Raw genomic sequence first — 26,592 nt, forward strand, 5'->3', positions numbered from 1 at the left:
CCACTACTACCAGTAAAAGGAGTATTTCCGGAGCTTGGCACGGCGCCAGGCCCGGTATGGTGCTCAGTAAAACCTGTTAAATTAATGACTGACTGAAGGGGTTCGACACTTGGTGCTTCCATTTACCAGAGTAACCTGGGTCAAGCGACCTATCCGCCACGAGCCTCAGTTTCCAGAAGTGTCAAACAGGGCAGGTCCCCGGGGAGAAGGTGTGGGCTAAAGTTCCCGTGGCCTGGGATGCCCAGAGTTCCCGCCTCCCCACAGCCGGGCGGCCCGGCAGCGCTCTCGCCCGCCCCCGCCTGGGCCCCGGGCTGCCGCCAGCCCGCGGGGCCCGAGGCCGAGCGGGGGTCTCGCGGCGGGCCTCCCGGGCGGGGGTGGCGGCCGGGTCCGCCCCTCGCCCCCGCCTGCTCCGCGCGGCCCTTGCCGGGGGCGGGCCCCGCCTCAGGCCGCTCCCCCGGCCGCCCGGGGGCCCGCGGCGGCGCTCGCGGCCTCTCACCCGGGGCGGGCGAGTTCTGGGAAAGGCCGGCCCAGGGCGGGGGCCCCCGCTGCCGCCCGCGCCGCCGTGCCGTCCCGGCAACGCGCAGAGCCCAGGGGCGCGGAGCGAGGGAGCGGCGCCCGCGGGGGCGCACACGCTAGAGCGCGGCGGGCGGGAGGGCGGGCGGCGCGCCCCGGGCTCTGCCTCCCGGGCACTTGCCTGTGGCTGTGGCGCGCCGCTGGCACCCGCTCCGCCGCTGACACACGGTAGCGGGGACACCCGACGCCGCTAGCGACAGGCGCGTCCCAGAGGGGACGCTGCACTTGGGGACTCGGTGCGGCGCGACTGGCCCGAAGAGCAGAGGTGAGGAGGCGACCGTGTGGCTCTGTTCCCGAGGTTGGCGCCGGGGAGAGGTGGGCGCTTTCTGTGCGACCCCCGCGGATCCGCGAGGGCGGCCGCGTAGGTCCGTACCTGGCGCGGGGGCCCGGGCCCCGCCCCCACCCGGGCGACCCGAGGCCGGGCTCCGAGGGCGCGCGGGCCACTCCGGCCCGAGGGCAACCTAAGCGCCAACTTCGCTGCCCTCACACGTTTGCCTCGGTCTGCGCCGCGTTTTCTGTATGCTTGTGGAGGCGGCCAGCCCAAGGAGGGAAAACATAAGTTCTCTTTGAGGCGGCACCTAGCAACAGGATTTCAAGGAAGGTGCCCACGAGATAGTTCCTGGAGAGACTGAGCTACATCAAGTCCTAGAAAATCCCTTGTTGGACCTGGGCTCACTTTAACTGGTAACTGGGATGGCCACGTCTTTTAAAATGTTCTCTAGTGCTGCGATAATAAGTAACATAGAGCCAGAAGCCCGCCGTTGTGGCTAAACAAATGCGCAGTATAAATTGTATTTTTTTTTTTTTAATCCTTGCCTGGTGTTTAATCCATGAGACAGTGGGTTCAACCGACTCAACCAATTGTTCCGTGTTAGAAAGATTCATCGTTTAAAGATTTATCAGCATCATTTTCACTAGCTCCCTGAAGAGATGTTACGGGAGATTCACTTCATCGGAAAGTTTATTTGCATGCTGTTCATAATTGTAGTTGCATTTATGCAGAATTTGCTGGTAGATCTTTTATATCCTTGCAAGATTAGGCACTTTTCCTTGTGTTTCTTGTCGGCACCCCTGGTAGAATAGGGTGGGGCCTCGACCGCAGAATGGGCACAGGGGAGGCCAAGAATGCTGGACCCACTAGGGAGAATTTTTGAAAACCTTTCTTGGGTGGTTGGTGAAGGTGACTCCATAGATACTGTCCCACAGTGTGTCCCTGCGGGAGAAGGGGAGTTGAACTATCTCTGGATGATGTATGCAGCCATGTCTTCACGAATACTTTCTAAAGAATGCCTGATGATGCTGTCAGCTAGAATGTCCTTTCCTCTTCCCAAATGCCCTTCCTGCCCCTTTTCACCATTCTAAATCCTAACCATCCTTCAGACTGAGTTTTGTTGCTGCTGTGAGGCCATCCCAGATCACCCCAGCCCCAAATAGTCAACCTGCCACTGCTGGGATTCCTGCAGCATTTTACCTTCCCGACCTTTCTTTTCTTCCAGAGTCATTTATGTGCAAGTCTCATTTTTCCTACTGAAGGCATTAATGGTGGCTTTCTTAGCACAGTGCTTGCGACTAGAAGGCCGTGTGAAATAATTGTGGGCTGCTATTAAATGTTAAGACTTTTGTTCTTTGATTCAAATCTTTACTTTGGAGAAGATAGTATAAATGAAAGGATATATTGAAAAACGTAACATTTACCATTTATGTGTCCTCCATTTACAGGCCGACAGAGGAAATTTTCTTTATACCTAGGAGCCATGCATAGTAATTATCTTTGGTCCATGACTTGGGACCAAGTAAGAGGTGAGACTGAGCTGTAGGGACGTTCTTCCAGTCCTTCTAGTAACATAAGCTCCTTGGATGTGCTCCAAGGTTGACCTGTGTCATTAAAAATTCCGTGCTCAAGTGGGTTGTGGTGAAGCTAGATTCCAGTGAAGGTGGTTGGTTTTCTTTTTTATTTGCAACTGTTCTTAGTCACAGTCTCTTCTGGGTTTTTGTCGTGTACTTAAAAAAAAAAATGAATTTAATGTGCAATTTGTTACTTACAAATTTCTAAATGAATAAAGGGTAATTGGAAAGAATTGTGCATGATATTTTTTTTAGAGCAGAGAGCAGGGAATGTTTCTCATGCTTGGGCAGGAGGAGATATTTGCACAGAGCGAGCCCGCTCTGCATGTGTGTGTGTTGGCAGTCCCCAACTGCCACACACCTGGCTGGCAGGCAGCCTACGGAGGACAACAGCTGCTTCAGCCCAGACTCCTCTCTCTCTGGCTGGGCTACCTCTGCTGGGGGTGGGTGGGAGGAGAGGGGGATTCCTGGGGAACACAACAATTAAGTGCTTCTGGATTTAGAAGGAAACATAGGGAAGCTGTTAGAGAAAGTAATAGCGGCTTGTTTGATCAAGTTGCTTTCCTGCTCACATTTGGTTGACATCTTGGCATTGAGCAAGTGGGAATTTGGTTAGAGAGAGGGAAGGCAGGTGATAGGGAGCATGGCACTGTGGTAGAAGGCCTGGGAGGTATGATGGGGCTTAGAGAAGCATGTGGACCAGTTATGTGGGATCCCCAAAAAGGGAGTTGGAGATGGAGAAGTGGGGAGGGTAAAGATGATGTCAAAGATGTACTTTGCCATGGGCCAAGCACAAGGCCTAGAAAGGAAGAGAAGACTCTCTTCAGCATCATGTGGTCTTCTCTGCTCTCAGGGTGCAGGACTCAGGCTTACGTTTACTGAAGCTATATTTCATCTGTGTTATGGCTTAAATAGGTTTTCATGGGCAGGTTGGATCCTAGCCCTCTATAGCTGTGCCATCAGTATGGTAGCCACAAGCCACATATGGCTCTTGGCTTTAAATTCAAATTAGTTAGAATTAAATGAAATTAATGAGCCACATTTCAAGAGCTCAGTACTTACATGTGGCTAGTTGCTGCTCTCCCAGACAATTAAGATACAGGACATTTCCATCGTTTCAGAAATCCTGTCCTGGAATATTGTTCTAAAGGGTTCATGCCTGTTCATCGCCAAGGTACTGATTTCTGAACCAAATTTAGTCATAAATTAAAATGTTCCTGTTTATAATGCTCTAGCAAATCTATTTAGATGCAAATCATGGTAACAGTTGTTGTTGGTAACACTTCTGCAGAGCTTACGGCATTCCAGGTAGTGTTCTAAGTACTCTACGTCTATTATTAACTCATTTCATTCGAACTTTAGGCAGCAAGTGCCAGAGACGTGTTATCCCTTACCTGCAATTCTAAAATCAAAACAAGCTCTGAAAACTGGTTTTCATAAGTTTGGCTACAAAATTTGGTCTGACTTGACATGAGGTAGTCTTTATTTTTCTCACCTGGTGAGAACTGTTCATACATTCTTATTTCAGAAAGAATGGACATGTTTGCTGTGGATCCTACCAACAGTGTTATGTAATATATGGCACACGGTACTGTCTTAACATTATAAAAACCAAAAATCTTCTGATTTGGATAAAGGAGTATGGACCTCCATTATCATGTGCATCTTAAAGATGGGGAAACCCGGGACCTAAAAGGTTAAGTAACTTTCATGGGTCATAGCAAGAAAGTGCCAGAGCCAGGAGGCAGTCAGAGCAGGCTGGCTTCAGAGTCCATTCCCTTGACCACTGTGCTATTCTGCATCAGCCTCTGGTCTCGTCACTCAGAACAAACAAATGGCCACTTTTTTTTTTGGCTGGGTGAAGCCAGATAGCTATAACTCAGCTGATTAGAAAGTTTCAGGTAGGGCTGTGGCTAAATAGTTTAGCAGTTGAGGTTGAGATGCTATGAATGGTTAGTTAAACCACGTGTGCTTAGCAGTTGTTTGCCTTTCCCCTTTCCACCTTGTGCCCATCATAGTTGATTTTGAGCCATTCACCATGTAGGAACTGATAGAAAATTTGAGCCATTCACCGTGTAAGAACTGATAGAAAAAGAGGCCATTCATCGTGGTATTGGTAAAATTACTGGGCCCTTGTTGAAACCAGTGGCATGTGGCAGGTTATATACTCATAACTGTTATGGGGTAGAAGGCAGGGGGGATGGTTTGGTCCTGGTGTATACTGACTGCTGAACACTGGTGGGGCCAGTCTGGTGGCCCACAGGGGTTCTGAGACTTCCTGGTATGCTTTCAGAGGATCTGGATCCGTGTGACTCAGTTGGAAGTCTCTTCACGGGAGACTGTGAGTTCCTCTCTTCTTTTTGGAGGTTGACTAGAACTGCAGACCTGGCCCAGGGTCGGCAATGGGCTTTTCACTTTCCCTCCCCAAGTGGTGGCAAGACTAAGTGGTCCCTTCCTGGGTATACTTGAGGAAATTCTTAATTAATCCCAAGGTTTCTCCTTTGAGTATAATAAAATGTTCTGAGTGCTTCACTATTTGTGTGGATCTTTTAGTATGGGCTCTGCAGGACCCCTATCTCTCTGTATCCAGGGAGCATTTTGCCTTTTATGGCACAGTCTCTGAGGCCCCTGATTGTCATGGTGCAACCCTTTTCCCCTCCCCCTAAGTTATAATAGCTTAAGGTGTAGGGAAAAGGTATTCTATTGGTGAAATACAAGGACGCTAGAATCAAACTTACCTGGTTTACATAGGCTTTACCACCTACTAGCTGTACAACCTTAGACAAGAAATTATCCTTTCTGTAGGGTAGTAATTTTACAGGGTTGCTGTGAGACCTGAGTAAGATCTTAAAGCACTTAAAGCACTTTGCATAGTGCCAGGTACATAGTGCTCAAAAAGTTAGCTACTAATATTATTGTTCTTGCCCTCTGGGTCTACCTTAGCCTTGCCAGTGTGCAGTTTTAGACTTTGGAGAGGCATGTGTCGTAGGCTGAATAATTCCAATAGTCGCCTAAAGGTGTCCAAGTCTTAATCCCTAGAACCTATAAATATGTTACTTTACATGACAAAAGGGACTGAGCAGATGCAATTAAAGATTTTAAGATGAGGAAATTATCTGGGTGGGCCTAGTCTGATCAAGAGGGTCCTTATAAAAGGGAGGCAAGGGGCGCCTGGGTGGCGCAGTCAGTTGGGCGTCTGACTTCAGCCAGGTCACGATCTCGCGGTCCGTGAGTTCGAGCCCCGCGTCGGGCTCTGGGCTGACGGCTCAGAGCCTGGAGCCTGTTTCCGATTCTGTGTCTCCCTCTCTCTCTGCCCCTCCCCCGTTCATGCTCTGTCTCTCTCTGTCCCCAAAATAAATAAACGTTGAAAAAAAAAAAATTAAAAAAAAAAAAAAAAAAAAAAAAGGGAGGCAAGAGGATCAGAGTCTCTAGTAGGAGGTAGAGGTTATGAGCCAAGGAATGCAGGCCTCTTAGAAGCTGGAAAAGGCAAGAAAATGGATTCTTCCCTAGAGCCCCCAGAAGGAATGCAGCCCTACCAACCCATTTTAGACTTCTGACCTTCAAAACTGTAAGATAACAAATTTGTGTTGTTAAAGCCACAGAAACTGTGGCAATTTATCACAGCAACAATAAGAAACTAATATGGCATGGAAGAGAAACCAGAAAGTGGTTGGGTGCAGAAACAAAAGCTCTCCTAATAAGGGAACGATAACAGCCAATACCTAGCGCAAACCTTGCTGGGTACTGTTCTGAGTACTTTACGTGTATTAACCTGTCATCCTCACAGCCGCCTGCTGAGATAGGTGCTTTTGTGTTCAGATCAGAGAAGAGGAAACTGAGGCACCGAGAGGTTCAGTAACTTTCCCGAGGTTACACAGTTAGTAGTGGCAGGGCTAGAGTGTGATGCCAAGCAGTCTGACGCTCTTAAGTGTTACCCACACTACTCCCCGAAGCAGGCATTTCTGTCTGCTTAGTCTGACAGTATCAGCCCCTGAATAGTATGTTACTGTATGGAAGGAAAAGATAGTATTTGACTCAGTGAGAAGGAGGGCAGTGTAGTCCCCCCATTGTCCCAAAAGCCTGGTACTGAAGTGCTCGGTGAGTTTTTGCCATTGCCGTCTCATAGCCGGAGGACGCCGACTCTGGGAGCAGTTCTTGTGCAGGCCTCCCTCTCGTTCCCACCTCTGTTCTTACAGCAGCCTTGCTCACTCACCACAGACCGCTGGCCCAGGAGTCCTGTTGGCTCTGCTTCCCACCTCTGCCTGTTTATTGGATTTGCCTCATTCCTGACTCTCTGCTCCAACCCTGAATTCCACCTTCTTCTGGCCCCTCAAATGCTCAAACTTGAGATGGTTAGTGTCAGGGGATAGTGAGGTACCACTGTGACTCTTGGGGCCAGGGGGAGGGTTATTTTTGCCTTTTTCCTTTGGTTTAGCTGGCTATTGTTGGTTTTCTAGCTGTGCTGCTTTTGTCTCTCAAGCACATAATTCAGAGTGGTATTGGTCGAAACCAGTGGTTTTCAAACTATGTTCCAGGAGTGTTTGGGGCCTCCGCCAGGTGAAGGATATGGTAGGAGAAGACCTCAGCCCTTCACCCTGCTTCTGCCCTGCAGCCTTGCTCTTATTAATTTTATTTATATATTGAAGTTCTGCTTTAGATTTGTCCTGGAAGGGCAGTTCTATTGCTAGAGAGGCAGAGAAGTTTGAGAGGAACCAACCTGCATGTTAAGGCACTCTGAAGACCTTTAGCCCAGAGACTTGGATGTGCAAGATATATAACTCTGTATTTTCTCTAATTGCATTTTACAAATTTGGGATTTGGATACATGTTGCTTAGATCTGTTTACATCCCAACTCTACTACTTATGTACAATCTGCATAACGTTCGTCTATTGGGACCTAAACTTCCTCATGTATGTAATGGGAGGGGCAATAGAATCTACATAATAAATGAGATGATTCATGCAAAGGGCTTAGAACAGTGCCTGATTCACAATAAAAATTCAACAAACACTAGCTCTCAGGATCAATGACACAATAGAAGAAGAAGCTAGCCTTGTGTCTTAACAGGGTTCTGCTCTCCTACGGGGCTGCAGCTGGAGGTCTGCTGTTCCTCCTCTCTCTGCCTGGTTACCACTGAGCTTTCCATTGTCCCTGACCGCAGGTGACTTCAGGTGCAGTAACTTGAGGCTGCCTCTACAGCAGCCTCACCTCCTCAAGGTCTCTGAGGCCTCACTGCCCTCTGCCAGGAAGCAGGGTCTCTGCTACTTTTAGGATTTGCAAGACATTTCTTCTTTCCTCCCCTGCCTGCCAGATGTAAGGGCTGGGATGAGAGGAGCAAAATGAAACTCCAGTCTCCTCCCTTTTTCTTCTCCAAGGCATTTGGTCCATAATACAGACTGAACACTGTTGAATCCTTTCCTCTCTACCCTTAGGACTTAACAAAATGTAAACATAAACGGGGTGGCTAAGCTTGACAGGGTTATTGGTCACACAGTGCTGGTCAGTGCCATTATCTACTTAGTGCTGGCATTGCTGCACACTCTGTGGCGTGATCTGCTCTGGTGGCCCCAAGAAAATGTGATCCATTTATAAAAGTACTGGTAAGTCTCCCTTAAGAGGGGCTGATTATGAGTCCTTATAAGTCCAGAGATACAACAAAACGCAATGATCATTTATATGTTTTTAATGCTTTATAAGAACAACTGCATTATAATAATAAAACAGTAGGGCTGCAATATTCAGAATTAAGGAAGAGGCAGAAGCAAGGAGAGACTCTGTTTTGATGACTTCATTTTAGGTTTAAACTATATAATATCACTGACTATGGAAAATCCAGGGAATGGAAAAAAATCACTGGGAAAAACACATGTGACTGAGTATATACTATACACATCTGGGATTAAAATATCATATAACAGAGTTTAATTTGGATATCACTGGATTTGGTTCAAGTTACTGTCATTTCTAAAGAAGTTTCAATTCATTTGTTATTATTAATAACATGAACTCAGATTTCATTGATGAACATATTTTCACCTATGGTTTGTTTGCCTGGGAGAATTGAAGCCCTCTCTGGCAGTCTGGTTTGTCAATTTCAGAGAGGTGGTTAAAATTCACAGAAGTTAAAAACTTTTGGCATGAAATATGTTCCTCCTCCCCCCCCCGGCCCCAAGGCAGAACGAATTTGGATGATAGGGCAAAGCATAAACCTCACTCTGTCTGCAGTTTTGTTAACTGCTGGGGTCTGAGCAGATTCAGATTCACTTCTTTGCCACTCAGCAGGCTCAATAGTCCCTAACTCAGCCTGGTTTACTGTGTTTGAGGTTTTTCTTTCATCGTGCCTCCGGCATGGTTTTACAATTCATAGTGGGAGGGATTGGTAAAGCTCCAGGCGGTTGTGAAAGAAATATGCTCAATTATTATTTGAACCTAACAGAGGAAGGTAAGAATTTCTTGAGCTAATATACACAGAAGCTAAAGAAATTTACAAAAAGAACTCCAAAAAAGTGACCATCATCCACTATGCAACATAGCAGTCAGACAGCCTTGCAGGTTCTCCCATGACCACCCCCTTGCTGACTGAGAATGGGCGGGGCCTCACCAATGCCAAGTCATGGGATGGCTGACAACAGGTGAAGTGTGTTCCCGACTCAGGCAGGCAAGCCCAGATCAAATTAGTTACAGAGGATAAGAGTGTGCTTATTTCTAGCCACACCGTATAGTTCTAATGAATTATCACTATCTTAGCACAGATCTAAAATATGTCACCTATTTAGGATATACTAATTAAAAAAAAAAAGAATCTTTAATCCAAACAATTTTAACAACTACAATTCTTTTACTTATTATTTTTAAAAATTTTTAATTGTTAATGCAGACATTATATACCCATTTATGACTTGTTTATTACTTTTTTATTATGTGCTATGTCATCCAACAGTGAAAATTGAGGGCTAGAAAGGAGGGGTCCAATTGTCTCCCTCTTACTTTTAAAGTTGAAAGAACTGATCTCCTTGAGAGACTCAAGGATTTGATCAAAGCCACCTAGCTGGGGAGTGGCAAAACTGAGACCTTTGTTTCAAACAGAATTAAGACCATACTGTAGATATATAATACTCAATTTTGAATCCTGGGTTCTTTGCCTAACAGTCCATCATTAAGATGTTTGCACATTAGAGGCGGCTGGGTGGCTTAGTCAGTTAAGAATCTGACCCTTGATTTCGGCTCAGGTCATTTCTCATGGCTTCATGAGTTCAAGTCCTACATCAGGCTCAGAGCTGACAGCATGGAACCTGCTTGGGATTCTCTCCCTCTCTCTGTCTGTCTCTCTCTGCCCCTCCCCTTCTCACACTTTATCTGTCTCTCTCAAAATAAACAAATAGGGGCGCCTGGGTGGCGCAGTCGGTTAAGCGTCCGACTTCAACCAGGTCACGATCTCACAGTCTGTGAGTTCGAGCCCCACGACAGGCTCTGGGCTGATGGCTCAGAGCCTGGAGCCTGTTTCCGATTCTGTGTCTCCCTCTCTCTCTGCCCCTCCCCCGTTCATGCTCTGTCTCTCTCTGTCACAAAAATAAAAAAACGTTGAAAAAAAAAAGTTTAAAAAAAAAAAACCAAAATTAACAACAATAACAACAACAACAACAAAAGATATTTCCACATCATTTGGTGTTTCCAAACTTTGATTTCAGTGGTTGGGTCTCATTCTATCATGTGGTCCCATGGAGGGCTTATCCATTCCCCTACTGTTGGAAATTTCGCTGTTTGATCCCTGATTTTTTTTCTATTTTACCTCTCCATTGCCTAGATCTCTCATTCTGTCTTGAGCACAGAGTCCCTGGAAGTGGAAATACCACAAATCAAAGTGTAGAATTTTCTTAGAGACCCCTGATACGTACTGCCAAAATGCTCTCCAAAAAGGTTGTACCAATTTGTGCTTCTACTTCTGATATACTAGAGTAGTCTTTCCAGTGGATGTCAGTGAAAGATACTAGACTTGGTGTTTCATAGTTTGTGCATTTCTTTGCTTACTAGAAATAAATATACATATTGATAAATATATAACACATCATTGTGCTTTTTTGGTTGTTTAATTGTCATTTTTGTCCATTTATCTTTTTTTAACTTGAGACTTCTTCATGAATTAAGAATATAACATTCCTGCATCCTATATTTTTGTAAGTATTTTCCTGTCTTTGTCACTTGCTGCTGTTTCTCTCAACTAGCATTTTTCTTTTTTTTTTTTTTAAATTTTTTAAATGTTTATTTTATTTTTGAGAGAGAGAGAGAGAGTGTGAGTGGGGGAGGGTCAGAGAGAGAGGGAGACACAGAATCCGAAGTAGGCTTCAGGCTCCAAGCTGTCAGCACAGAGCCTGATGTGGGGCTCAAAGTTAGCATTTTTTCTTGATTGCAAAACAATATGTTTATTTTGGGAAATAGAAGTATGATAAAGAAAAAGTCCAAAAATCAACCACAATTCTATTGTCTAGAGTAATTACTAACATTTGGTTCATGGCTTTCTAGGGTTTTTTTTCCTGTTTTTTTTTTTTTTTTTTTTCCCAAATTGAGATCATGTTTTCATGTTTTATAAGTTTTCACCTAACTTTGTTAAGCATAATTAAGCAGATTATGTTTACCCCCACTATGGGATACTATATATATTAATGAAAAATCATATTTTTGAAATGTTTAGCATGTTTTTTAACATATAGAAAATTTTAATTTCCATATGACCAGGCATATCTAGTCCTTCCTGATAATTACTTCCATGGCCTTTAAATTTGTAGTCTTTATCTATTTTCTATGATTATATTTTTTAGCTTTTCAGGCTTTAAAAAAAATTTTTTTTAGTGTTTATTTATTTTTGAAGGAAAGAGAGACAGAGTGTGAGCAGGGGAGGGGCAGAAGAGAAGGAGACACAGAATCCGAAGCAGTCTCCAGGCTCTGAGTTGTCAGCACAGAGCCTGATTTGGGCTGAACCCATGAGCTGTGAGATCATGACCTGAGTGGAAGTCAGAGCTTAAGTGACTGAGCTACCCAGGTGCCCCTAGCTTTTCAGGGGCATTTTACATTCAAATTTTCATTTGGAATAAGTTTTTTTTGTACATATCATTAGCTGAAGATCTAACCTGTTTTCTAAATACTTAATTTTCCTTAATTATACATTTATTCCTCATATATATTTATATTCCTTATATAATTTCCCTCAATAATACATACATTGGATAATCCTAGGCAACTTCTAATCTCATTTTGTATATTCTAAAGTTAGCTTCAGGCATAAGATAATCTATCTTCAAATGCTTGAGTACCTCACTGTTTTATTTATGTTAGCCTTATAATATATATTAGTATCGCATAAAGAAAGTTCTCTCTCATTATAGCTATTCAAATTTTCTTTATTATTACTATTTTTTGCTTTTTATTGCAAATTAAATTTTGAGACATTTTGTCAAATCTCAAAAATCCACTGAGATTCTGACTGGGATTGAAATAAATCTATATATTAATTCAAGAAGAATGAATGTCTTTATAGTAATTAGTCTTTACATTCTGGTATGTTTATTTTTCTTTTCTAAAAAAAATTTATCACTGAAGTATAATTTATATACAATGTTATATTAGTTTTAATTGTGCAATATATTGATTTGACAATTCTGTACATTACTCAATGCTCATTACAATGTGTCATCACCATCTGTCACCATAAACGTTATTACAGTATTATTGACTATCTTCCCTATGCTGTAGTTTTCATCCCTAAGACTTACTTATTATATATCAGGAGGTTTATACTTTTTAATCACCTTTATCTAATTCACCCATCTGTCCCCCCACCTCCAGTTTGTTGTCTGTATTTAAGGGTCTGTTTGTTTGTTTATTTGTTTTGTTTTTTAGATTCCATGTACAAGTGAAATCATATAGTACTTGTCTCTCTCTGTCTGACTTATCTAACTTAGCATAAGGCCCTCTAGGTCCATCCATGTTGGATGACCATGTTTCATTCTTCTTTATGGCTGAGTAATATTCCATTGTATGCATATACCACATCTTCTTTATCCTTTCAGTATGTTTCTTAATTTACTCGTTTACTCAAATGTCTCTCAGTTAAGTTTTGTAGTAACCTTCATATTATATTTCTCTTATTTTTAAAAAATGTTTTTTATTTAATCATCTTAATCTTTTAGCTGATTCTCTTGAGCTTTCTATGTGGAGAATTGTATTATCCACAAGTAATGATTATTTCTTGTGAATCAGAAATTCCAGAGTATTATTAACTAAGAATAAGGATCATAGACCTTTTAATTTAATCCTGATTTTAATGGAAATGCTTTTCATATTCACTAAGAAATATAACATTGTATTTTGTTTTTATTTTTTTTTAATTTTTATATATTTTTTTCAACGTTTTTATTTATTTTTGGGACAGAGAGAGACAGAGCATGAACGGGGGAGGGGCAGAGAGAGAGGGAGACGCAGAATCAGAAACAGGCTCCAGGCTCTGAGCCATCAGCCCAGAGCCCGATGCGGGGCTCGAACTCACGGACCGCGAGATCATGACCTGGCTGAAGTCGGACACTTAACCCACTGCGCCACCCAGGCGCCCCTGTCTTTTGTTTTTAAAAAGCTTAAATCACTTTGAGAAAGTAATTTTGTAGTCACATATTTTAAAAAATAAATAAAAGGAAGTTGCATTATGTCACATGCCAAAAGGGTAATCTTTGAGGTGATTTAATGCCTTTTTCACATTTGACCTACTGCTGTGTTACATTACATTAACAAATCTACCATTAAACCATGCTTGCAGTCTTGTTGTGGCGATTTATTATCATTGTATTAATGAATTATATCTCTAAGATAGAGGTTAATCTAGAACCCATTTGGATTGTACTTTGGAATTCTTTTTAGCTAGATTTTAGCCATGGTCATCAAAGGCTGCTGTTAAAATTAGCTGCTGCTCCTGGGTATGCATAGACTGGATTCCAGGAGACCACCCTGTGCTTTCCTGAGAGTGACAGGGGCAGCCTCCAATATGGTGAGGAGCTAGAGATGCTGTTTTTGTGGCAAAGTAAGTAGGATAAAGTGCATATCAGAGATGGGTTAACTGGGGCTCTTCCTGTGTTGTGAAAATGCGATCAATGCTCTTTTTTTTTTTTTTTTTTTTAATACTGGGGACACTCATGCTTCTTTGTGTCTCTCATAAGATAGGCAGAATGGGAGGGTTAGGCACCCATTAGAGGGTTAGGCACCATCCCTGAGGATACCAGACACCAAAGACAGATCTTTTCTGGAGCAATGGGATGTTAAAGCAGCACTGAGGCAAACCCAAAGGACAAGCTTGGGCTGCATCATTGCCTAAGAATCTAGTAGTTGTCAATTTCGGTGTCAAGGCTTAATTTAGCTGAAAGGTTAAAAAAAAAAGTGTTCCTAAGGCACATGAAGAGAAAGAAAGAAGGCAGTTACAAAACTTAAAAATACTAAATGGCGAATACTGTTAAGTGTGTATTTCACAGCTGTAGGATTGAGACACTGACCCCGAAATGTTGCTACTGTGTTGGTGTCTTTGTGGAGAAGTTGGGGAGAGTCTGAGCCTCAGATGTAGGGAGTGGTTGGTTGTCTCTTCTCACTCTTGCTACTTACATGTCACCCTTCATTGCCTGCCTCCTCATTCTTTTCTACAGTTTTGTTTTTTCCCAAACTTCTTTTCTCATCCATTCATCACTCATATACACAGAGGTCACGTTGAGTCACTCCTGTGTGTCAGCAACTGGGCTTGCCGATGGGATGAGCAATACCCCCAAAGCTGCTGCCTGACCTGGGCTTACCTGAGCCAGGTGACAATGCGGGTGAGAACCTGACAGTTTCTGTGATTTGTGAAACAAGAAGTTACTAACTCTCTCCCTTTCTCTATAGCTCGGACATTTATTTATGTATGGAAGGGTAGTGTAAATTTTATGAGTGAGGAATCATTTATGAGCCATAAAATATGACAAGATTTTGTTAAAGGGGCTTGGTTAAAACTGTGGCTTGACTCATGGGAAAGATGCTTCTTGGGCTGCTACTTGGTGTTTCCTTGAGCAAATCATTTTCACCCTCATTTCTTCCCTTTGGAGGACATTTTTTTTTTTTTTCAACTTGAAGGATTCTGGAAGCAAGGGCTGCTAAGCCTAAAGAACGTGGCACATTCCAAGGAACAGACTAGAAATGCACAAGAAGAGGTCACCTTGTGACTGGCTCTATTCAGTGTAGAAGCTCAGAGGAAAACTTGAGAGCATGCTCAGGATGCTGGTTGCTGTTGTATTGAGGAAGGCATTCCGGTCCTTCTGGAGTAACTACTTTACGTGAATGCTCGGCTATTGATTTACTGCTTTATTACACTTTTTTTTTTTTTTTGGAATTGACTACTATTGATTGGTTCTGTAAAGAGGATTAACTGTATTCCTAATTTGAAACCAGTGATTTGTCATTAAAGAGCTTTCAGTTCAGTTAGGGAGACATAGGGCACAAATACTTGAAATTTTCAGTATCCTTACAAAGAAACGGTGGAGTCTCTGGCCATTTGTTCCATGACTTGAGTCCAGGAGAGGAAGCTCTGGGTTGGAGTCTTCTGGTACAAGGTGAGGGCTTAACTGAGGCATGGTGTGGCTTGATAGAAAGAAGGGAAAGGTGTTCCTGCTTGGGAAAAGGTGAAGCAGTCCTCAGAAGGTTTGTTCACAGGAGAGTGTTAGTCAGCCAGGTGGGCAGGGGCTCCTTTGAGGCCTCTCTTTCCTTGTTTGCCTGCATAAATGCTGGGGTTCCTTAGGTTAAATCCACTGTCATGAGTTGTGTTTCACCTTTGCATCAATGGTTCCAGATCTTTTTGTGCTCTTCTTGAGCTCCACACCTGCATATCCAGCTGCCTGTGTGACATCCTCCCAAAACTTGTGTCTCAAATTGAGCTCAGTCTTTCCCCAAACCTATTTCTCCCATGTTCCTTATTGGAGTGACTGACTTACCGATACCCTCAGCTCTCCAAGGCTACTCCTTCTGAGTCCATGGTCTCTTAGCACTGCGGGCTTCCCCTTCCCATTTCAATATCTGCCTTTCCCAATAGAGCATATGCTCCATAGGAGCAGCTACTACTGTCAGTGCTCACTTCTCCTGTCTTCAGCCCCAGCATAGTACTGAGCCTGTGACAAATGTTGATTGATTGCATGAACTGAATTACCTTTTATTCTGTGTCCTAAAAATTTCTCTAGCTAGACAGACCTCAGTTTGAAATCCAGCTTTACTAGCTGGGTAATGTTGATTGAGCTATTTTTTAAATTTTATTTTGAGATAATTTTTGATTTACATAGTAATCTATTTAGTTGTTTTTTTTTTAATGTTTATTGAGTTTTGAGAGACAGAGAGCAAGCAGGGGTAGGGCAGAGAGAGAGGGAGACATAGAATCCGAAGCAGGCTCCAGGCTCCGAGCTGTCAACACAGAGCCTGACGCGGGGCTCGAACTCAAAAACTGTGAGATCATGACCTGAGCCGAAGTCAGACACCTAACTGACTGAGCCACCCAGGTGCCCCAACATAATAATCTATTTTTAATCTCACTTTGCATCAGTTTCTGAATCCATAAAATGAACATAATCATCGTACCTACCTCATAGATTTGTGATGGATTAAATGAAATAAAGCACGTGAAACATTATTAGTGTGTTTGACAGGTGCGTACTCTATACTGTTACAAAGTTAGGTTTGAAGCTAGAATGTTGAAGGCCTTCAAGGCAGGTTAAGAGGTGTGTATTTTATCTTTTAAAAGGTAAGGATCCATGGAAGTTCCCAACTGTGGTGGAAAAACCACGAGCTCTGGAATCAACAGATAAGGGTTCAGATCAAAATTCCAGCAACTAATAGCTGTGAGGCTTTTTGCAAATCACCTTGCAAATTCTCGACCTTAGTTTTAAAACCTCCAAAATTAGGACAATAATACCTTGTACTAGGGATTGTTGTATGACCTAGGCAGCCATGTGAGATGGTATATGAAAAAGCATCTAACACTAATTTGTTGTTGTTGTTGTTTTTAAGTTTCTTTCCTCTGGTGATCAAAGCTGTCAGGAGCAAGGAGACCATTTAGAAGGCTATTCCCCTAGTCCAGGTTATGGGTGAAAAAGGACCTGATCTGATGTGGTGTCAGTGACAACAGAAGGGAGTTAACAGTTGGGAAGAATTTCTTTGAAAAATCACTAGAATGTAACAGTTAACTGGGTCGATATATGGATAAAGAGGGCTAGAGATGAATGGGAAACTTCCTTTCTTGGTTCCTGGGAAAAAGAAGATGACAGTTAATAGGAAGGAGGGAGTTAGGCAAAAGAATTGAATTAGGGAGAGGAGGAGGACAGGAGTCTGGTTTTGTACATGGGGTGTTGGCTCTACCCAACAGGAAGTTGGAAAGTCAGGACTGCAGCTTGTGGAGAGAGGCTGTGTCTGGAAAGAGGCGTTTGGGAGTCATCCACATAGAGGTGATAGTTGAAGTCGTGGGTGGGAGTGGATGGGACGGCCAAGGAGTGGCCTGTGCTATTCAGAATCATTAGCGTTGTTGGCTCTAACTAGAGATAAGCAGGATAAATAAACCCTTGCCCAAGTGGGAACTAGGTCTACTGACTTCCTCAGGCTCTTTAACTCATTCAAGCAAAGTTTTACAGGATGAAGAAAATCACATAAAATAATTTCAGATTTAAAACATTATGTCTTTGATTTGTAGATTATGCTTTATTTTAAATTATGCAAGTAATACATTATTGATTGGAAAGAATTGTAAACAATGTATAAACACAGTTAAAGTCCCCATTAACATTAACCCCTGACTTTCTTTTTTAGAAGTTATCACTGTTACAAGTTCAGTGGGTGTTCTTACAAACTTTCCTAATGTGTTTATATAGTCATACATATGCATACACATAAAGATATACCTTTGTGTGTGTGTGTGTGGTTTTGTTTTGTTTTATATAAGTGACCTCATAGAATATTTTGTTCTTTAATTTAATTTTTATTTTTTAAAGTGAAACAGTATGCTCTGAAACTCTTTCCAGGTACATTTATCTAAATTTGAGTCATAAAGGCAAACAAACAAAAATCTGTTTTCCTGGGTATGAATGTACTATGTTTTATTTAATCATTCCCTTATTGATGGAACATACCGTGTTCCCAACTTTTGCACCTGTCCATCCCACAGACATTTATTGTTTGTTCTGTGCACGAGACTGCCCAGTAGATACTAGGATATGGTGGTAAATAGTAAGCCAGGGCTTTGCAATCTCTCGGGGTTGATGAGAAGCACATCCCCCAGGGGTCAACTGTGAATATGCTATTAACCTTATGACAGGGAATTTGTCAGACTCAGCCACTTGCTGAGTGCCTTCTCAGTGCCTTGAGCAGGAGGAGCTGGAAGTAGAGGGGAGAAAGGGAAAAGGTGAGCCTGTGCTAATGAGATGGAGACTTGCACCTCTGTCCCCAGGTCCAAGCCAAAGGTGGAGTGATTAATTTGCGGGGGGGGGGGGGGGTAGGTTGAATTTGAGAACGGTTTTCTTTTTATAAATATTATCAAAATGAATATGCAAAGTTTAGAATTCCCGCTTGGGAGCTTCTGAAAGTATATCCCCCTGGTTCATCATTCCCTTTTCTCTTGAGTGCATGGGACTGAGGCAGCTCCAGTGTAAGGACAGCTGGAAAAAGGAAGGAGGAAGAACGCTTTTCTACGCCTGCTGTATCCCAACCCAGCCATTCTCCTCCCTCTCCCTCTCCCTCTCTCTCTTTCTCTGGTTTACCTGCCTTTGATGCTCTGAATCGTACCACATCTAGTGAGAAAATTTGGAGCATAAGTATTTTATGCAGAAACACCAGGGCCATAATTTTCCTTCTCTTCATTTCTGCTGCCTTCACTCAGGACTCAGAGGAGGTTCCACTGAGAACCATACCGGTTCTTCTTTCTCCTCTTCCCTCTGTTCAGCACTGACTCAGCACCTGGGAGGCTCTGCCAGGGTGTCAGGAAGCTGCACTGTCCTAGGGCGAGACTGCCAAGAGCAGGGCTCCACAGGCAATCCTGAATCAATGACCTAGACAGACCTAGGCAGCCGTGTCCTCTAGCATGTGACACAAGTCTGGCTGGGAAATTTCTTGGGATCTCTCCAGTTCCTCAAGCCAAGCTCCTCCCAACTCAGGTTTTCTGCTTGCAACACAGTGAAGACTGGTTGATCTTTTTCATTCCACCTGTTTTTTACTCCTAGCCAAGCCAAACTGACCCTAGGGGCTGCTGGACCAATGAGTGTGCTCTTCTCCACACGGCTTTCATATATATGTCTGAAAAACAGCTCTGATCTGCTACCTGCAGGAAAGTGTACCTACCCACTTCTTTGGGTACGTCCCTCAGCATCTTTTCCTCTCTGGCCACCACCTGTCTCCTAATACCCCGGCCACCCTGGCAGTGAATACCCAATGCTTTCACTACTTGGAGCTCCCTAAACACAACATGTGGTCTTCCCATTCTGTGCCTTACCTTGGGCTGCTCACTCTTTCCCACCTGCCTTTCCTCTGTACTTTAAATTCAGTTTAGGTCTCAATCATTCAAAAAAGCCTTCCCTGACACACACATACCTCCCCTCTAATGCTGATTCACCTTATTGACATTGATTTTTAAATATTTTTTAATGTTTATACAGTTTTGAGAGAGAGAGAGAGAGAAAGAGAGAGATAAAGCACAAGCTGGGGAGAGGCAGAGAGAGAGGGAGACACAGAATCTGAAGCAGGCTCCAGGCTCTGAGCTGTCAGCACAGAGCCTGATGCGGGGCTCAAACTCACAAACTGTGAGATCATGACCTGAATCAAAATCAGATGCTCAACCGACTGAGCCAGCCAGGTGACCCAAACAAAACATTGATTTTTTAAATTTAGTACCTGTATTCCCCACCCCAGTATGACAATCACAGTCACCTCTTTGTTCCTGAGGCTGTGCTCAGGACCTGGAATATACTGGGCACTCGGTTTATGCTTGTTGAACCCAAATAACCTGGGGCAGGGGGCATCTTTGTGGTTCTTCTAGGTTTGCCCACCTGACAGATCCCTGACGTCCTAGGTGACATCTTGTTCTTTGAGAAATAATGCCCCATTAGTGAGAAAACTCACAGAGAAGACTTGCCTTGTAATAAATAACTGTGTTGCATTCTGTTTGGATGGTTTGCGGGGTGGAGCATCATCACTTTTAGATTCCAGACAAGTCTCTGCTTAGAGAGAGAACAGGAGTAAGGAGGAGCCACATTACTGTCAAGGTCACAGAGGAGGCTCCTTGAGGTGCTCAAGGCTTCACAAATTGCCCTGCTCGCATCCCCACTATAACCCCACCTAGTGTGTGGAGTCTTGCCTTTTACAAAGTACCCTGGCCATAGCGGATCTCTTTTGTCCTTCCCTATAAATTGTCTTGGGAGATAGAAGGAACTGATTATACACAATTTAACAAAGGAGGCTGATTCATTTATTTATCCTATAAATATTTATTGAGTTCCTACTATGTCTCCAGCGAGGCCTTGGGAACATGGCAGTGGACAAAACCAGCACTTCCACAGCTCTCCAGAAGCTCTGATTGTCCTTTCAGGATGCCAGCCAGTAACTAGTGTGCAAATAAGTAATATGTATAATCTCCAGTGGTGGTAAATGCTCACAAGACAAAGAGCAGTGTAATATTACAGAAAGTGATGCGTGGGAGGGGTGAAGGGCTGCTTTAGAGCCTGCGAAGCCTTTCTGAGGTGAGGCTATTTGAGCTGAAATTTGAAAAGTGAGAAGGAACGGACCAAGTGACGTCTGAGGGAAGTGGGGTGACTTGCTGAAAATCCCAGGGTGGAGCTGGCTGAAACCGTGAAGCAGGCTCTTTCCCCAAGGTCCCTTGAGCACCCGTCTTCCCTCTCTACCATGTCCATGGACACCCATGGGTATGTCAGGGACATATACTTTCAGAAGCTCCCAAGCTGTGGGCAGGAAGGGGATGGGGCTTGCTAACATGTGCCGAGAACTCTTGCTGAGCATGGGCCCTGTCACCTGGCCTTGGAGTGTGCACAGCTAATCCAAAGCTGAGGAAGGGTCACCTGGGGGCCAAATTTCTTCACCATTTGTCTCTCAGTAGGTCCCTTTCACAAGGGATTCCTTAAAAGTAGGGGCATCTGGGTGGCTCAGTCAGTTAAGCATCCGACTTCGTCTTAGGTTGTGATCCCGTGGTCTGTGAGTTCAAGCCCCATGTTGGGCTCTGTGCTGATGCCGCAGAGCCTGGAACCTGCTTTGGGTTCTGTGTCTCCCTCTCTCTCTGCCCCTCCCCTGGTCATGCTCTGTCTGTCTGTCTCAAAAATGAATAAACATTAAAAAAAAAAAGTAAATCTCACCTCTTTGCAGTTCAGCAGGAAGGAGTATCACAAACTTCTCTGCAAGGCAGCTAAGAGGTTAGCATTCTGCCCTGTTTTTTTTTTTCTTTTTTGTGATAAAGTATACATAACACAACATTGGCCATTTTAGCCATTTTTAAGTGTTCATTTCAGTGGCATCAAGTACAGTTCCATTGTTGTGTAGCCATCAATACCATCCATCACCAGAACTATTTCATCATCCCAAACTGACAGTCTGTACCAGTTCAGCACTAACTCCCAGCCACCCTGTTTTAAAGCCCTCATGGTGCACCTGGGTGGCTCAATCAGTTACGTGTCCAGCTCTTGGTTTCGGCTCAGGTCATGGTCTCGCGGTTTGTGAGTTTGAACCCCACATCAGGCTCTGTACTGACAGCGTGGAGCCTGCTTGGGATTCTCTCTCCCTCCCTTTCTGCCCCTCCCCTGCTCGTGCTCTCTCTCTCTCTCTCAAAATAAATAACCTTTAAAAAAAAACTAATAATAAAGCCCTGATGGATCATGGGTAATGAAGAAATGAATGCCATTTTACAAAAGCCTTTTCCCCCACCCCCGATTAGTTTAGCCTCCTTGTGTTTCATGCAGTATCATCAGTGTAGTCTGAAGACAGTTGGCACCAGAGTCACCTGGTTGGTGGGGGGAAGAAGGGAAGTGCCTATTGAAATTTAGATCTCTCCTCGACTTCCTGAATCAGAACATCTTGGGCTAGCACCCAGGCACGTGTATTTGTACCAAGTCCTCACATGATGTAAATGTGAGAATCACTGGTTTCAGTCTCATGGGAAGAGCACGTGAGGAAGAATATTAGCTAGGGCATAAAAGGCTTGCTATGGGGAAGTAACTACCTGCATTTGAATGTCTGCTTCCCCATTGGCTGGCTGGATAATTCTGGACAAATTGCTTAATCTCTAAACCCGTTTTTCTTTTTCTTTTTTTTAATCTCTAAATTGGAAATTGTGGGCTTAGTATGTGCCTCACCAGAGTTACTGTGACGATTGAATAAGAAAGGAGGTGCTCAGATCTTGATGTCGCCTAGAGGTGATGAGGTGACCCAAGAGACTGACTTACATGGGGTAGTTCTGTTTTCTTGAGGAGTTATGGGTAAAGTGGATCAAAGTTTGCTACTCCAAGTGTTTTGTCTCTGCTGTCATCCCACTGCAGGAAGGCAATCAATGTCATTAGTCAGGATAGGAAATATATAGAATGCTTGCAACAACTGAGAGTGTAGAATATTTTCCTTGAAAAATCTTTTCAGAGACGGATTCATGTGGAGAAAGTCCTGAGAGGAATAGTAGGTGATTGGCAGTAATGCATGTAGTGCTTAGTTGTGGGAAATAATTAAGAAAATGAAGCTCTGGCACCCGTCCCAGATACTTATCACCACGCCACTCTGGAACAAGGGCAATTAAGGTTGTCTCAAGAATGTTCTGGATGGTAGGTGCAGCAGTAGTTTGAGAGTGATCAAAGAAGCTTCCTGAATAGAATGTGGCTGTGGAGAAAGGAAGGTAGAGGGGTCTCAGAAGTGATGAACAGGACACAAAAGTGGGGGTGAATAGGCAGGTTTGGGGAGCAGCAGAGCAGACCACCCTGGCTGAGGTGAGTGTCAAATTGGTGGGTTGGAGAGTCTGGTTTTGATTAGATCACCCTCAAACTTGGCTCTGTTCCTCCTAGTTTAATATTATAAACAACACCTGAACCTAGCATATATCTCTTTGATAAATTTCAATTAGAGTCAGTAGTTTTATGGAACATTTATATTTAGTGCCTAGCATAGGATTTGGCACATAGTTAGGTGTTTAAAAAACTTCTTTTGAATAAGTGCACGAATGAATCATACCCTTTTGGTTGACCAGCCATTTCAAGAAAGATCGAGTGGAAGTTATTGTATTCCAAGGATGGGGCAGTATTAGAAATATATTAAACAGGCAAGATTAGGCTTGATTTCAGGGGAGCAGATTATATAATTTTCCCTGATCTCCTCCTTTTTAAAATAATGTTTAGAACATTAGGAAAGGGAATGTTGATGTTTATATAGATTTCATTATGTTCAAAAGTTATTCCTTTAGATAATACACAACCGAAGCAGGATAAAAATGGAGTATACAATATAATTTCAGTTTTAAATTTCAGTTTAAAAGATGTATGTTCATGGAAAACTGGAAGGAAGTTATAAGAAAATTAGGACTTACCTAATGATCTTACCTTATCTTTTCTACTTTATGCTTATCAGACTTTTTTCAAATTTTCTACAGTAAATCTGTATTGCTTTATAATCAGAAAAATATAACATGTGCTATTTGTTAAACAGTGTGGAACAAGGTACAACACTCTTGCCAAAACTTGCTTTTTTTTTATTTTAGCCCTGGAACTTATAAAAATCATAACTAGTATTTGGAATAATGATATAATGGTAACAAAATGAACTGCACCTTACCAACTGTCATGTGACATCATTGATTTCCTGAGGAGCCCACACCACCCACATCCTGAGATTGGCCAACTCATGGCTCCTTGCTTCCTCCTGCATATCCTCACCCTCCCTGGATACCCGCTACCCTCCATCACTTGTTAGAGGCTCAAGAATGTCCTGAAAGCTGGTAATACAGGTCTGAGCAACCCTGCTTGTTACAGATTGTGGACTCGGAAGCAGCTCTGTACTTTGGGTAACACTGCCCTGAAAAATAGCAAGAATGTCAAGGTACTGACTTACAGACTAAAAAAATGTAAACAACAACAACAACAAAAGCAAAATACAAAAAGCTTATTTGCCTCATTTTTTTTCAATTAGGTAAAAAGTATGAATAATATTTCTTCTCCCATTTGGATGATGACTTCGTGAGAAATCAGAGGCACAACTAAAATGGACATTGAGTTTTAATGAGGTGTTCCATTTGCATTTTTTTTTTTTAATTTTTTTTTCAACGTTTATTTATTTTTTGGGACAGAGAGAGACAGAGCATGAACGGGGGAGGGGCAGAGAGAGAGGGAGACACAGAATCGGAAACAGGCTCCAGGCTCTGAGCCATCAGCCCAGAGCCCGACGCGAGGCTCGAACTCACGGACCGCGAGATCGTGACCTGGCTGAAGTCGGACGCCTAACCGACTGTGCCACCCAGGCGCCCCACCATTTGCATTTTTAACTCTACTGAAAACAATCCAGTAGAATCATATCAGCTGTTTGTCAGCTGTTGGCTTGGGCTTCCACCTAGAATTTGATGTCACTGGTGGGCATCCATAAGGAACAGGAGTAATTTTTAAGCTTGTGACCAGAAGACCTCTGAAGACCTTTGTTGGTGCTGGTGTTAAATATAATGTAAATATAAAAAAGAAAATGGCTAGAAATGGTTATCTTATGCATTAAGTATGTGGATTTAAAATGCTTTCCATCTGTTAGGGCTTTCTAGGCGAATCTCTATGAAACTGGAGAGTTATTTAGTCTGGAAAATGTTTTACTCCGTGAGATGATGAAATGTAGGCTAGATATCAGATGTGGGGGACCCAGGTAGGAAGGAGATCAAGAAACACAGCCATGAAGAAAAGAGTTTGCAGGAGCTGAATCATATCCTAAATTGATTAAATCAGGATCATTTTACTGAGAGACTGTAATGTGAGAATGTGTTAGGGTAGTAGAGCTGTTCTGTTATGTTTATCTCATCCAGAGTAAGTTACATTTCATCACATGTATTTTTAATTCTTTGGAAATACAATTACATTAATTGAGGAATGACTTATAGAATGCCAGTTTGAAAAAAAAATTAGTGAATGGGTGTGTTGATATTGCAAACTATCAATTAATTAAAAATTGCTTGTAACATGAGTTATATGTACCCCAACTGAATGGTGGCAATTGGCTGTTTGGGGAAGCCTGTTATATTTTTAATGCATAGGATAGGTAATGCAAGGGCTTTAAGGAAGTGGCTCTGGGTTCTTCCCACTTTTCTCTTCCCCTTCATTGCAAGGCTTCCACAATGACTGCCTTGACCTGATGGGAGAACTTTCTAGCACCTATCCAGGATGGTTCTGCTGCTTCTGCTGCCATTGTGCTTAGTGAGGGCAGAGTAGCCTCTGGCATATACTCTGACATGCCAGTCAGCCTGCAGTCTTCCATCCCATCTCCAAGACATGGCCAAAATTCCCTCTCTCCTCCATTTTCTCCCTGGTCTTACTTCCTAGGGCAGAGTCCTCTTTTAAAGACTATGACATTCTCTGGGAAGTCTTTGCTGATAAGACTTGAGTTCATGCTGATTTCTGCCATTTGTATCATCATTTTTTTTTATCAGTTGCTTAATTAGTACACACATTATTGAATGATTCTGTCACTTTTTAACTGCCTGGACTATTCAGTGTTTTATGATATTAGCTCATATCGTAAGTTTTTTCTTTATGGCTCCATAATAGCAAATGATTTTCTTGTAGGCAGGGATTGTTCCTTTCTCTTCTTGTGAAGTCATGTAGTCCCTTGCACTCATGCTAGCACCCAGTACACTTGTAGAGACAAACTTAAAGAATAATTTAACTGCTTGCACTGGATGAGATTTTTTAAAAAAAAATCATCACCTACTAACATACAAATAATGTTCCGGACAAAGCAATATGTGAGCAAATATTTATTGAGCCTTTGTTATTATAGTCCTGGGGGGTGATTTAAAAGAAATAAACATGGTTTTACATCAGGAAGGAATATGTGATGACTCTGGAACAGTTTTTATAATGATGAGAATAAAGGGTACTATTTTTTGAGGAATTACTACTTTATAATATTATTGTGAAGGTTACATGAGAAACTGTTAGCCCCCCCTCCCTTTTACAGATATAAAAATTAAGCCTTAGCAAGGTTAACTGGAGATGGGATCCAAACTCAGATTGAATGATTCCACTGCCGTAGTGCTATGTCAGCACCATATTGTACAATTGAGCAGGTTGTTCAGTGCTGAGAGCTGGCTGAGAGCACAGGTGGGATTGAAATGCAGCCTGCAGTCTACTGGAAATGCTGACAGGGGTAAAGTATACAGTTGGAGGAGTATACACCACCCCTTTGTGCCATTTTATAGTCTTATCTGTGCTATACTATACAGTTCACAAGCCACATACAACCATTGAGCACTCAGAATGTGGCTAGTGCAGCTTAGGGGCTGAATTTTTAATATACTTAATTTAAGTTAAATTTTTACTTAAATGGCCACATGTGGCTAGTAGCTACTATATTAGCATAGGTGTAAAACTTCATATAAATGGAATCATTCAGTGTCTGGCTTCTTTCACACAGCCTAATGTTTTTAAGATTCATCCATATATGTTGTATAATCAGAATATCATTCCTTTTATTCCTGAGCAGTATTCTAGTGTATGAATATACCACAGGTGGTTTATTTATCTGTTGATAGACTTTGGGTTGCTTCCAGGTTGGGCTGTTATGAATAAAGCTGCTAAAGCCATTTGCATATAAGTCTATTTGTGGATATATGCTTTTATTTTATTTCTGCCAGTGGAATTTTGTCATCTGGTAAATGTATATTTAACTTTATAAGAAACTGCCAAACTGTTTTCAAAAGTGGCTATACCATTTTACATTCCCACCACAATATTCCATTTTCTCCACATTCACACCAACTTTGGTATGGCTAGTCATTTTAATGTTAGCTATTCTAGTGGGGATGAATTCTATCTCATTGTGATTTTAATTGGTATTTCCCTGATGACTAATGACATTGAACATCTTTTCATATCCTTTTATGTCATTTGTATTCTTTTGTAAAGTGCTTATT

General features: G+C 42.7%; 1 protein-coding gene across 11 annotated transcripts in view; it reads left to right on the top strand.

Annotated features, from left to right (window-relative positions):
- The first annotated feature begins 472 nt into the window (after positions 1-472).
- Positions 473-26,592, top strand: part of PLCE1 (phospholipase C epsilon 1) — a 335,693-nt gene continuing 309,573 nt past the window's right edge. For 10 of the 11 annotated variants that reach the window (XR_007145212.1, XM_047824502.1, XM_047824504.1 and 7 more), the window contains exon 1: positions 473-838. The gene's annotated coding sequence lies outside the window, so the exon portion shown is untranslated. The remainder of the gene's footprint in view (positions 839-26,592) is intronic. The other variant, XM_047824505.1, reaches the window with a different exon arrangement.

The sequence above is a fragment of the Prionailurus viverrinus genome, chromosome D2 (genome assembly GCF_022837055.1).
Source record: "Prionailurus viverrinus isolate Anna chromosome D2, UM_Priviv_1.0, whole genome shotgun sequence".
NCBI classification, from domain to species: Eukaryota; Metazoa; Chordata; class Mammalia; order Carnivora; family Felidae; genus Prionailurus; species Prionailurus viverrinus.